The sequence below is a fragment of the Lactuca virosa genome, chromosome 9 (assembly GCF_052849685.1).
Source record: "Lactuca virosa cultivar CGN04683 chromosome 9, Lactuca_virosa_CGN04683_v6, whole genome shotgun sequence".
Classification (NCBI taxonomy): domain Eukaryota; kingdom Viridiplantae; phylum Streptophyta; class Magnoliopsida; order Asterales; family Asteraceae; genus Lactuca; species Lactuca virosa.
The window spans coordinates 96,720,276-96,733,597 of record NC_136434.1 but is presented as its reverse complement, the minus strand read 5'-3'; the positions used below and the strand labels follow the sequence as shown (position 1 = coordinate 96,733,597).

The window sequence follows — 13,322 nt, the reverse complement described above, 5'->3', positions numbered from 1 at the left end:
GATCTATCATCTCTACCCAAAGGGACCTCATATGCTTCACAATCTAACTCAAAATTGTGCAAAGGAAACCCTAGATTCAAGGAATCTATCAAATACACGAAATGGGAAGGAACTTGTACCTCAAAATGTGAATCTCGGTGTGAACAACACAGATCCAAGCTCCACAATCGATCTAGCTTGGATTTCCCCACTCCTTCTTGCAAGATCACACCAAAGGATGAAGAATTAGCCTCCAAAATGCTCTCTAAGCTCTCTTTGCTCTCTAGGGTTTTCACAGGGGAGTAGTGGTCTCAAATGACGGCCATAAGGGCCTTTAAATAGGGCTCAGGCCTGAGATTTAGGGTTTCACTTTACAGCGCGGACTCGCCGAGCCCACACATCGACTCGTCGAGTCCGATCATTAAATCAGACAAGGATTCGCGATCCTACTCGGCGAGTCTGAGCGCCTACTCGCCGAGTCCCTCCTTAAAACTCAAGATAAATACTTAAAATAACATACCTGGGAATCCGGATGTTACAACAATCAATCCTACATGCACACAAATATATGAATTTAAAGAGTCCAACCAAAAGCTAATTAGTAATCTTGATTTATAATCCGACTTCTCTTTTTTTAGTATCACAACTAAGGTCAAATGGTCTCACTCATTGTTAGAGGGCTTTAGGGTTTAGGCTAGACGAATGACATTTTATCCTTATTTATTTGATGTTTAACTATCAATATTAACCAAACAATCTATTATCTATAATGATATAAGAGCTTTAGGTTAAAACTTTACTGCTGATTATAACCCGCAACCGCCACCTTCTCTAGTAGTCGTTGAAGTGTCTTCCATGTCCATTTTTTTCCTTCTCAAATCTCTTCTCCTCTTTCTCCTCCTCCTAAAGAAAACCTCTCTCATATAAACACTGCTGCAGCCTCTACACCTTTCTTCAATGTCTACCGACGTCGACTTTGCCGGAGCATTAGTTCTTCCCCACCGCCACTGTATCTAGTTCTAACTACTAAATTCGTCGTCACCGTTGCCGCCGCCGCCTGCAGATCTAACAACCGCCGTTGCTACCGCCGTTGCGTCCAGTTTGATCTCCGTCGGCCTCCCTCTTTTGTCTTTTATCTTCATCTACGGTTTTTTTATTTTTTATTTTTTTTAAGTCGTCTTTGCCGATCAAACTACCGGGGATGTTAGTACGTTAGCATCTAAGGTTTCGGCTTAAGACCCTTAAGGTTTAGGTTAGGCCAATGACCCATTATGTATACATATTTATATGAGATTTAACCCTCAATATTAATCACCGTATTTTTTATATATTCCCACAACATTGTGCAGTGGGGTTTAAGCGGTTGCAAGATGGAGTGTGGTACGTATCGAAACACCATAATAGTTGGGTTTTCCCATGCACTCACTCTGTATTTTTTCTTTTTACGCATATATGTGTATTATAAAATAAATAACAATAAAAAATACATTAAACTTCATGATTTTTAGTTTTCTATAAATATATACATATTTGAAAGTCTCATATAAAATATATTTATAAAAAATGGTGAGAATAATTGACATATGATCATTTCCAGACTCGATGAAAATGACATGATGTTGAGTTGATAGAAGAAAAGTATGAGGAGTACATTTTTTGGTCTTTAAGAACCCGAAGGAAGTCGTGATCATGGTTAAAAACAACATATGGTATGACAAACGTTGAGTGAAAGCAAAGCTGTTTTAAAAGCTAGATACAACCAGAGGTGTAGCTACATGGGTGCAAGAGTGGGCCTTGGCCCACCCCACACAAATTTGAGGTAAAACATATTATATATAGTTTTTATATTTCTTTTGAGTAAAAAATGCTAAGATTGTAAATTGTAACATCGACCACTCCATTCTAAACTTAAATTCATAACGAATGAAATAATTTACATGTTGCGACATGTCGATTAAAGAATTAAGTCAACAATTTTTTAATAGATCAAATTGTTAGCATAGTTTAATAGTTTGTATATGCTTCTTATTATTGATGGCCCATGTGTGCTTTGGCCCGTTTTCTATACCTTTGTATTCATTGTATATATATTGATTAATTGAATGGGAGAAAGGGTTACGGGAATATAATCACCTTTACATGGTATCAGAGCAATATCGCCTGATTACCCTTAAACCCTAGTTGATATCAGCTGTTTGCAATCTATTCGATCTTTCTCTCATTCTTCTGTTTCCTACCTTCTCTGCTTCTCCTTCCTTTTTTCTTCTCTGCTTCTCAGCATGTCTCTCCCCATGTATGACAAGCCATCATCCACAATCAATATCAAGCATGCAGTTCCTTTTGTACTAGACTTGGATTAGATGAATTATGATATTTGGAGGGAGTTATTTGAAATACACTGTATTGGGTATGGAGTAGAAGATCATCTCAAGCCTCCTGTTACTGCAACAAGCGACAAAGACAAAGAAAAAACTACTACATAATCTGTTGCTGCAAAGGACAATCGGCTTCGTGTTGATTCCATCGTGAAATCATGGTTATATGGCACTCTCTCCATATCTCTTCTTAACATGATTTTTAAGAAGCAGGCAACAACTTATGAAGTTTGGGAAAATATTGAAAAAGTTTTTCGTGATAACAAAGCATCCAAAGTTATTCAGTTGGATCGTGAACTCAGAAACATCACGCTTGGTAATTCTTTCATCATAGAGTATTGTAATAAAATCAAATCTATTGTTGATCGATTGGAGCACATGGATGCTAAGTCCCTGAAACCAATCTTGTTGCATACATGATTAATGGTCTGTCTTCAAAGTTTCGCTACATCGCAATCAATTTACTAGAAAACAGCCCTTTAATGACGCGCAAACAATGACACGCGCTGATAGAGGACACACATTTGTGCATGTCCTAAAAAATAATGTCAGTTGTCAAAAATTTGAAGGATAGAGGACACACATTTTTGCGTGCCTTAAAATTAGTGTCCAACAAAAAAAAATTAATAACACGGAGGGCACCAATCATAAAAAGCATGTCGTGTAAATGTGTCGTTTTATATTTTTTTAGGAAGGCGCGTTCTCTGCTTTTTAATTAATAGCCCATGGGAGGAAATGAAATCCCAAAAAATTAAACACCCCGCCTGATGCATCTCCTTCTTCCCCTTCTAAAATCCTCTACCAAAAAATCCTAATAATCCTTTAAGCAGTTCGTCTTCCTCTACCTCTGCACTCAATCTCTCTCTCTCTCTCTCTCTCTCTCTCTCTCTTTCTCTCTCTCTCCCTTCTCTTTGCAATCCATAAGCCGCCACCACCAACATCGAACCTCATAAGATTTAAGAGTTCGAAGTGCCTAAGCAAACACTTCCGCCATCTCAAGATGTCGGTTCAAGATCAGAACGCCACATCGCAGTACATGATGTCATCATCGTCTCCACAAACCGCCGTCAACGGCGGAGAAAACGAATGCGACTGGGTCTGGAACGAAATCAATGCCGAAGCTTGCCGCGACGCCGAATCTGAACCAGCCCTCGCCAATTACCTCTACTCCACCATCATCTCCCACTCATCTCTCACACGCTCTCTCTCTCTCTCTCTCTCTCTCTCTCTCTCTCTCTCTCTCTCTTTCCATTTAGGAAACAAACTCTGCTCCTCCACTCTCCTCTCCACTGTGACATCCCCATTTTCACGGCCAGAAAAGACCGATTTTGTTTATGCTTTATAAAAATCAGAGTACTTCTTTTAATAAAAATGTTGCGGAATTAGTTCCCAGTAAAACATGATAAATACGTTATCAAAGCATTTCCGAAGAAATGTATTTTTATTCATTTTAAAACATTTGGGATGTCATCGTCAATACAAAAACATAAGAATAAACAGAACTTACATTCATTTACACTAGTCATCTACATCTCTTTTAAATCTCTCAGTGTAAAGTAGCTTCATATTGACACCTGTGATACAAATAAGCTTGAGTGGGTCAGGTTGGGAAACCTGGTGAGTACATAGGGTTTTCAACCCACAATAATATAATTATTATGTTTAAACATCAAACAATCAACCCAATTACCCATCCCCATTATCTTCTTTACTCTTAAGGATCTACCCTAAGTATCAACTATTCCTTGTTCATTCATTCCTAAGGATCATCCTAAGGAATCGGCACGAAGTCCATCGTCACCGGAGTTTAGGCACTAAGTCTGCATAGTCGCCAGGATATATATAACAGGCACTAAGTCCGCATAGTCGCGAGGGTTTAGGCACTAAGTCTACATAGTCACCAAGGTTTATACAACAGGCACTAAGTCCGCATAGTCGCCAGGGTTTTGGCACCAAGTCTGCATGATCGCCAAGGTTTAGGCACCAAGTCTGCATGATCGCCAGGGTTTAGAGTACACCGGGTGAACACATCGTTCACAACACCTACAGGTTGCGAGCCTGCTAGTGTACCACTGGACTGCTAGAATAGTCTGTGGTTGTTATCCGTACTCTGCTAGATGATGGGGCCACGCTTGGGTAAAAGGCTTCTCTCACTGTTCACCTCTCACCCTTATCTCATGGTCTATATCACCTCTTATCTCAACATTCAATTCATATTTTATCTACCCATGCTTTACCCAACATATTTTGTAGATATAAAATAAATATACAGTTTAAATCATTTAAAACATGTATAAAATCTTTCATTCAGCATAGACAACAAGTATTCAGACAATATGCACACATATCACGTAATTTATATTAAAATACTTCATTTAGATCGCTAAGGCTAAAAGTCGCTCTATCGTAAATTCACTATTTACGCTTCCTGGTGCCGTGCCGGTTTTGCCGTAAAACTTCGACGGGTCATAACTTCTTCGTTATAACTCGGATTTCGGCGTTCCTTATATATTTACGGAACCATTGAGACATATTCTACAACTTGGGTAAGATTATTTATTCTAAATAATCTTTTGTCGAAAAGTCGTTTCGACCCCTATTATCTCTAAATTGACTAGCCCGAATCTACGGGCGTTACAATTATCTCCCCCTTAGGATGATTACGTCCCGGAATCATCAACGAAACAGGGCTCACATGATGACTCCATCCGTTATCTCTTCATCCTAAGTGATAACCGTAACCGTAACTTTGATGTTTCTTCGAACGAGTATCTAACTCTTAGACTCCTGGACTACAGGCGGTGCTCGATCTTGCACCTGTTCCCTATCTCGCATTAGTCTCCAAATTATGACCTTCAAGTCACAATCTCGATCCTTACTGGAGACTCCTTCTTCTTGACAAACTTAAGAATAAATTCTTTGATTTTTTATAATAGATTGACGTGCCTCGTCCTAACGACCTCTCGTCGTATGTTGCAATGCTTAGACGCAGGTCTCTTTGAGTCAAAATCCAGAACAGACTATACCTTCCTTCATGATCTAATGTGATTTAATCACATCCTGGCACATAGCACTTCTAACTACAAGTTTCTTACTTTAACAACGATCACAATTGCTTTGACTATCTTTTACTTCAATCTTCTGGCTTAAGTCGAATGCTACATCAAACTTGGTTCTCTGAACCACGTAACATACTAATCTTAGTCAGACTCGATATGATATGACCTCTTGGGTCGGAATAATAATCATCTTCTCAATCATTACCGAAACAATGGTAACGACATACTTGAATAAAATGAAATCAATTACTATCTTCTTGGTAACCTTGTGTGACTTTCCCTGATCCAAGTATGAGTCCTGTGCTTCCGGTAGTATAGGCCTCTACTACCATTCACACCTACTCATACTCATCCCAAGTATTGTCTCGTAGTTTTCCAAGTCACCATACAAGAAAATCACTGAAGAGCTTAACACATCAGATAGCAAAATGAAGGTTTTATATTATTTCTTGAAATGATTACATAGGCGTTCAAGTTCACCCTAAACTATGCCTCTAGTAGGCTACATCATATGAAACTACGGCTACTGCATAATCCGATCTTTGGATGAGAAATCCTTATCCTTGATTCCTCGTGTTGTTGTCTACTTCATCGAGGATCATGTGGAATGCCCTTGGCCTTGGTGGCGTTTCTGGCCTTGCTGCCTCGTTTTTCTTCGGGCAGTCTTTAGAAACATGCCCTTCTTTGTTACATCTGTAGTACACCCTCTTGTTGGATGTACACTTGCTGGCGTAATGCCCTGTTTTTCCACATTTGTAGCAAGTCACCTCCTCGCTACATTTCCCGAAGTGTTTCTTTTTACACTTCTCGCACCACTTAGCTTCACCTCCTCCTCCTCCTTCAGACTTTGAGAATTTTCTTTCTTTGTTAGATTTTGAATATCCTTCATACTTCCTCTTCTCGCCAACTTCAGCTCTCTCCAGACTCTTTTCCTTAATCTGGGTCTCCACATTCCTGGCTGCCCAGATGGCGGCTTTCAAGGTGGTTGCTTGCTTGACCATTGGACCAAAGTCCGCTGGTAATCCATGGGCAAACTTGTTGACCTTGGAGAGCTCAGTTGGAACTAGGTAAGGAACAAGCTTCATCTTCTCCGTAAAACTTGCAGCATACTCAGTGACACTCATCCTTCCTTTCTTCAGATTTTGGAACTCATTGTTGATCTCCAGAAGATCCTGCTCAGAGCAGTACTGCATTTTCAGTTGCACCACGAAATCTTCCCAAGACATCTTGCTTGCTTCTCCTTTAGGCATCGTATTAGCTAGTAGCTTCCACCAACTCAGTACTCCAGACTTGAACAGAGGAACCGCGAGAGCGGTCTTCTGTCTGTTGTTACACTCGCAACTCTCAAACATTGTCTCCATCTCGGAGATCCAGTCCATAACTTCCACCGGTGTTGGGCTTCCAGAAAGACTCGGGGGTTTGGATGCCATGAAATCCTTGTACTTGCATCCACGTCTGTCATTTGCTCCATATTGGTTGTTTGTCCTAATCACCGGCAGATTAGCTTGACCAACGGTCCTGCTGTAGTTCCCTTCCTCAGATTTCTCAGGAATCAGCTCAGGTTGCTCAATGGGCATGGTAGGTTCGTCCCTATTTTCATGCAACATCTGCCTCATTTCTTCCCTTTGTTAAGCTAACATAGCCCGAATCATGGCTTGTACTCCAGCCATGGTGATTGGTTCAGATGCAGCTTCTATCACAACAGGTATTTGCTCAACCACTGGAGGTTGATTCCTGTTTCCATTCGCGTTCCCGACTCCACTTCGGGTTCTTGCCATTTCGATCTATACACCAATTTAAACGTTTGGTGTGTAGTGACGAGAATTTAGATAGGAAATATTTTATTCACGATCGACGTGTAAATCTCCCTATTACTCCGAAAAGTTACATGCCAGTTCTAATATCGTAATTAAACGTTTAGAAATCTGAGCACATAAAATTTCCAGATCCGGTCGGCGACAGACCATAGATCCGATCAGAAATTTAGTATCATAAAGCATCATAAATCATTTAGCACATAAAAGCATGTTAGGCATTTTCCCTAAATTAGATAGTGCTTGTGTCTATTCAGGTGTATTACCTAAATTTTATTAGACACACTCCTCACAATCATCGCTTAGCATTCTAAGTTTAAGTCTAGAAATAAATCCATATTCCTAGTTCGCTTAAACTAATGCTCTGATTCCAACTGTGACATCCCCATTTTCACGGCCATAAAAGACCGATTTTGTTTATGCTTTATAAAAATCAGAGTACTTCTTTTAATAAAAATGTTGCGGAATTAGTTCCCAGTAAAACATGATAAATACGTTATCAAAGCATTTCCGAAGAAATGTATTTTTATTCATTTTAAAACATTTGGGATGTCATCGTCAATATAGAAACATAAGCATAAACAGAACTTACATTCATTTACACTAGTGATCTACATCTCTTTTAAATCTCTCAGTGTAAAGTAGCTTCATATTGACACCTGTGATACAAATAAGCTTGAGTGGGTCAGGTTGGGAAACCTGGTGAGTACATAGGGTTTTCAACCCACAATAATATAATTATTATGTTTAAACATCAAACAATCAACCCAATTACCCATCCCCATTATCTTCTTTACTCTTAAGGATCTACCCTAAGAATCAACTATTCCTCGTTCATTCATTCCTAAGGATCATCCTAAGGAATCGGCACGAAGTCCATCGTCACCGGGGTTTAGGCACTAAGTCTGCATAGTCGCCAGAATTTATACAACAGGCACTAAGTCCGCATAGTCGCGAGGGTTTAGGCACTAAGTCTGCATAGTCGCCAGGATTTATACAACATGAACTAAGTCCGCATAGTCGCCAGGGTTTTGGCACCAAGTCTGCATGATCGCAAAGGTTTAGGCACCAAGTCTGCATGATCGCCAGGGTTTAGAGTACACCGGGTGAACACATCGTTCACAACACCTACATGTTGCGAGCCTGCTAGTGTACCACTGGACTGTCTAGAATAGTCCGTGGTTGTCATCCATACTCTGCTAGATGACAGGGCCACGCTTGGGTAAAAGGCTTCTCTCATTGTTCACCTCTCACCCTTATCTCATGGTCTATATCACCTCTTATCTCAACATTCAATTCATATTTTATCTACCCATGTTTTACCCAACATATTTTGTAGATATAAAATAAATATACAGTTTAAATCATTTAAAACATCTATAAAATCTTTCATTCAGCATAGACAACAAGTATTCAGACAATATGCACACATATCACATAATTTATATTAAAATACTTCATTTCTATGTGTAAGATGAAAGTAACTATGCACTCACCTGAAAGGTGGTGACTCTGCACTCGAACAATGCTTCGTTATCCCAAAATAATTTTCCCTCGACAAAACCTAGTATCATTACCACTAGGGTTTAGTCTAATGTTAACCGCGACTAATTAATAGTCTAGCTATTATTATTATTATTATATAAGCGTTAAACAACACTCTATATAACTCATAATAATAGCCCAAATAATTATTTTAAGGATCTAATAACATTACTATAATTATTTAAAAGCTATATTAAAAATTTCATAGGCGTAGCTCACTTACAGCGGATTTCAAAGAAAACCGGGCTTCGCTTGGAGCAGCGTTTCCGAACCGAAAGACCCTTTTTCTCGGGACTCCGGGAGCCTTGGGGCTTCCTTCGGGTGCTAGGGGTTTTACCTAGGGTTTAGGGGGGGGGGGGGGGTTAAAACCCGTAGAGAGAGAAAGTAGTTTAGAGAGAGAAGGAGAATGGTGTGAAAAATCCGAGAAATCTCGCAGCTATTTATAGGCTGCTGGCTTCGGACTACGCTGCGCGTTCAGCAGCACTACGCTGGGCGTAGTTCGGATGAGGGTGCCAGGTGGATCCAGCTGTCTCGCACTTCGGACTCGGATGGATAAGAACCGAGGTACGCTGGGCGTACCCAGCCTCGGACGCGGGGCGTAATTGCGAGGCTACGTGGCGTTTATCGGATGCGAGACCATGGGGAGCAAGGGAAGGCTGGGATCGTGCCACATCATCGTGTCTTGCATCAGATTTCGCAAATTGCACACTCGACTTTAAAAATTCGTAACTTTCACATACTAGCTTCATTTTCAACGTTCTTTATATCCACGCGTAGGTGGGAACGTACTCTACAACTTCCGTTTAGACCCCGTCGGCTAATTTTGATTTATTTTAAATTTATATTTTTAACAGGCCGGGATAGGATTGGTCCGTTAAAAATTCATAACTTCTTCATCCGACGTCCGTTTTCGTCTGTATTTTTATGTTATGCTACTAATAATGAGATCTTCGATTCTTGTTTTGGTTGTGTCGGCTAAAAACTGCTCGATCTAATATTTGAACTTCGGGCTGTACACTGGTAAGCCGAAACTTCGAAAAATCATAACTTCCCCATACGAAGTCAGATTTGGGTGTTATTTTGATGTACGCTCTCGGTTTAAAGTATTCTACGATTTTCTTTTAGATCGCTAAGGCTAAAAGTCGCTCTATCGTAAATTCACTATTTACGCTTCCCGGTGCCGTGTAGGTTTTGCCGTAAAACTTCAACGGGTCATAACTTCTTCGTTATAACTCGAATTTCGGCGTTCTTTATATGTACGGAACTCTTGAGACATATTCAACAACTTGGGTAAGATTATTTATTCTAAATAATCTTTTGTCGAAAAGTCGTTTTCGACCCCTATTATCTCGAAATTGACTAGCCCGGATCTACGGGCGTTACATCCACCCTCCTCTACGATCTTTTCCTCAACACCTTCTCCTCCGACCCATCTCTCCTCTCCGCCACCGTCGCCGACCTACGCGCCGCCAGTCAACGAGACCCTACCTGCATCTCCTTAGCTACAACAGGTAAGAGATCATCATTAAGTTTCAAATGATTTCATGACGGTCAAATCTAAGGAGAATTAGTTTGTTAAAATCTTGGAATTAGAGCCTGGTAGTGCAAAAGAGTCAAATGGTTTTTTTCTTTCAGCTTTTAGAACTTTAACCAGTTAATGGCTAGGGATTGTGGGAAACAAGTTTATTTAGGCGGATTTGACACTGCCCTGGCTGCAGCTAGGTTAGAGACAGAGTTCCTTTTTACAAACATTATTATAGTTTAATTTAATTGAATGTGATTTTAACTTAAATGAATCAATGATATTATAACTTAGAGCCTATGATCAAGCTGCCATCAAGTTCAGGGGAATTGATGCGGATATCAATTTATTTATGAAGTCTTGTATAGAAAATAGAAACATTGTTGCAAGTTCCTGTTTCTAGTTAAACACTTGGTGAATGTTGGTTTACTTGTGTCTTGATCCATTCTATATTCTTTTGAAGTATTGAATTGAAAAATGACATTTTTGTAGATTAGCCATCTTTCATATAGTACTTGACCATTTGATCTTGTTTGAATCATGGTGGAAATGTTAAAATATAGGAGAGTGTGTTTCTTTATTTATGCAAGAATGTTTATGTGTTGATAACTTTGAATTTTGTCTCATGTGATGTCACTTTCTTTAGCTTCCAAATTCGACTTATAGTTTTGCATGAGGGTGTTTCAACTTTTTCTTTTTTCAGTCCTTTTAGTTCATGTTTTACCTTTTCATATCTGTTTTCTACTGATATAATGACTTCCTGCAACTATTCATTGCCAGATGATCAAAATGTTGAAGGATTAAAAATTGCAACAGGACATGTGGTAACAAATACTATAAGACTGTTAATTTCTGGGTGCCAAGCTGGCGGGTTGATTGGGGTATCTGGTCAAAACATTGGTCAACTAAGAAACTCCTCTGGTGCAACAGTTACTATACTTGCTCAAAATCAGTTGCCATTATATGCATCTACTCATGAATCTGATCGAGTAGTTCAGGTAGTCACTACAAGACACATTTTTATAATATATTTTAAGGCAATTTTATTAAAATCGTTAATTTTTTTTGTTCTTTTATTATGGAAAATGTAGATATCTGGAGATGTTCCTGCAGTGTTGAGGGTTTTAGTGGAGATTGGATGCCAGTTGAGGTTTAGGTTTTTGAGGAATTCTTTTTTATCGAGTGGATTTAGATTTAGTTATAATTAATTAATTTGTGTTTATTTTTATACAGGGTTAATCCACCTAAGCAAATAATCTCCATCAGTCCAACTTATAATCTTGGCTTCACTCATCGGCCAACTCAACAATATGTGGACCCGTCTTCAGGTTATATATTGCATCCATTACATTTCTACTGGCTAACAAAACATGATGATGGACATGGAATGTAACTCTAGAGATGATGATTTCTGAGACATTTATTGGTGGATTAATTGGGAGATGTGGCTCAAACATATCTCGGATCAGAACAGAGTCAGGAGCAACTATCAAGGTTTTTTTTAGATATTTTTTGTGCAAGTTATTTAGCAAAATGACTAGATATTTTAGAAAAAAAACAACCCTTTTGTTTTTTTTGTTAAATGTTAATCATTACCGAAAGGAAAAAAAATCAAAATTTGTTTTAATTTTGATTTATTTGATGTCTCGTGTCTGGCAGGTTCATGGTGGGAAAAGGGGAAAACAAACATAGACAAATTCACTTGGGTGGTAGTGCTCAGCAGGTTGGTGATTCCTTTAAAAAAATTGCAAATTTTAGTTATCAAAATAAGATTAATATTTTTATAATACAAATTTGCTTAAAATGAGTTTTAATTTGATGTGAAATAGGTTGCTTTGGCAAAGCAGAGAGTTGATGAGTACATATATACTCAGATGATGCAGGAAACTGGTGGTCAGCAGTCCATGTAAGTTTCTTGATTTGTAACATCTTGTATTCAAGAAATAGCAATGTACTTTACATAAAAAAAATTATAAATTATATTCTTTGAAAAATTTGCTAGATTGGTAGGTTTAAAAGTAGAATGTCCTAATAAGAATTAATTTTAAAAGTAGAATGAAAATGACAAGTGATTTTGTGTTGTGTTTACAGGGTTGATGAAACAACAGCATTGATGGCAGGTCCTATGTACTACCCACCAGTATCAGCTCATGAAAAACTTTTACTTTAAAGTACTGAAAATAGTAAATTAATAATACTGTAATGTAGATAGAGCTTTACCTATACATATATAGATATATGAATTGATTGAATTCATACACATACACATACATAAATAGTAAATTAATAATACTGTAATGTAGAGTGAATTGGAGAGGGAGCGAATAACTCTGGAGTTAGAAGAGGAAAAGAAAGCTCAATCTGAAAGAGATAAGATGCTGCAAATGCAAGCAAAGAAGATCATAAAACTGTGTCGTTTTCTGACTTTGGGCTTCCAGATTAAAGATCATTGATGCATGTTACAAGCAAAAAAAAAGCATCTAACAGGAAAAAAAGCTTACCTATGGTTAGTTTTTATGGTGGAAATTATTGGTATCCCACAACTTAAGGCTTAAGTATTACAAAATACGTGTGCTTTGATTTGCTTTCAGGAAAGTGTGGAATTAATAGAAGTGAAATCAGAATATGAAAAGTTGTTAATGAAATTTGAAGCTGAGGTTGTTATCCTTTTTGCTTCTCTTTTTATGTATAATCTTAGTATGTTTTGTTCTCATATTGTTGCTATTTTTTATGTGAAGAGAACAACGAATGAAATACAAATAGACTAATTAACAAGAAGACTTGCCGATTCTTTAGATAATGATAAAAGTTCAAACAACTTGAGGAAAAGGTTTGTGTTTTACTCTTAATATGAGTTTTGATCTCAATGTCTTGTGAACCACTTGTTCATTTTGCAATGCAGATCTCAGTGTTGGAGATGGAGAAAGATAAGGCTTCAAGTTTTCAGAATTTGGATTCTGTTGTAGATTTCGAAACAGAAAAAGATAAGGATGCCATTAATAAGTATGAAAAGGTTTGACTTCATGAC

At 38.3% G+C, this 13,322-nt stretch overlaps 1 pseudogene; it reads left to right on the top strand.

Moving 5' to 3' along the window:
• The first annotated feature begins 3,354 nt into the window (after positions 1-3,354).
• Positions 3,355-12,464, top strand: LOC145139581 (uncharacterized; annotated as a pseudogene).
• Positions 12,465-13,322: the final 858 nt, after the last annotated feature.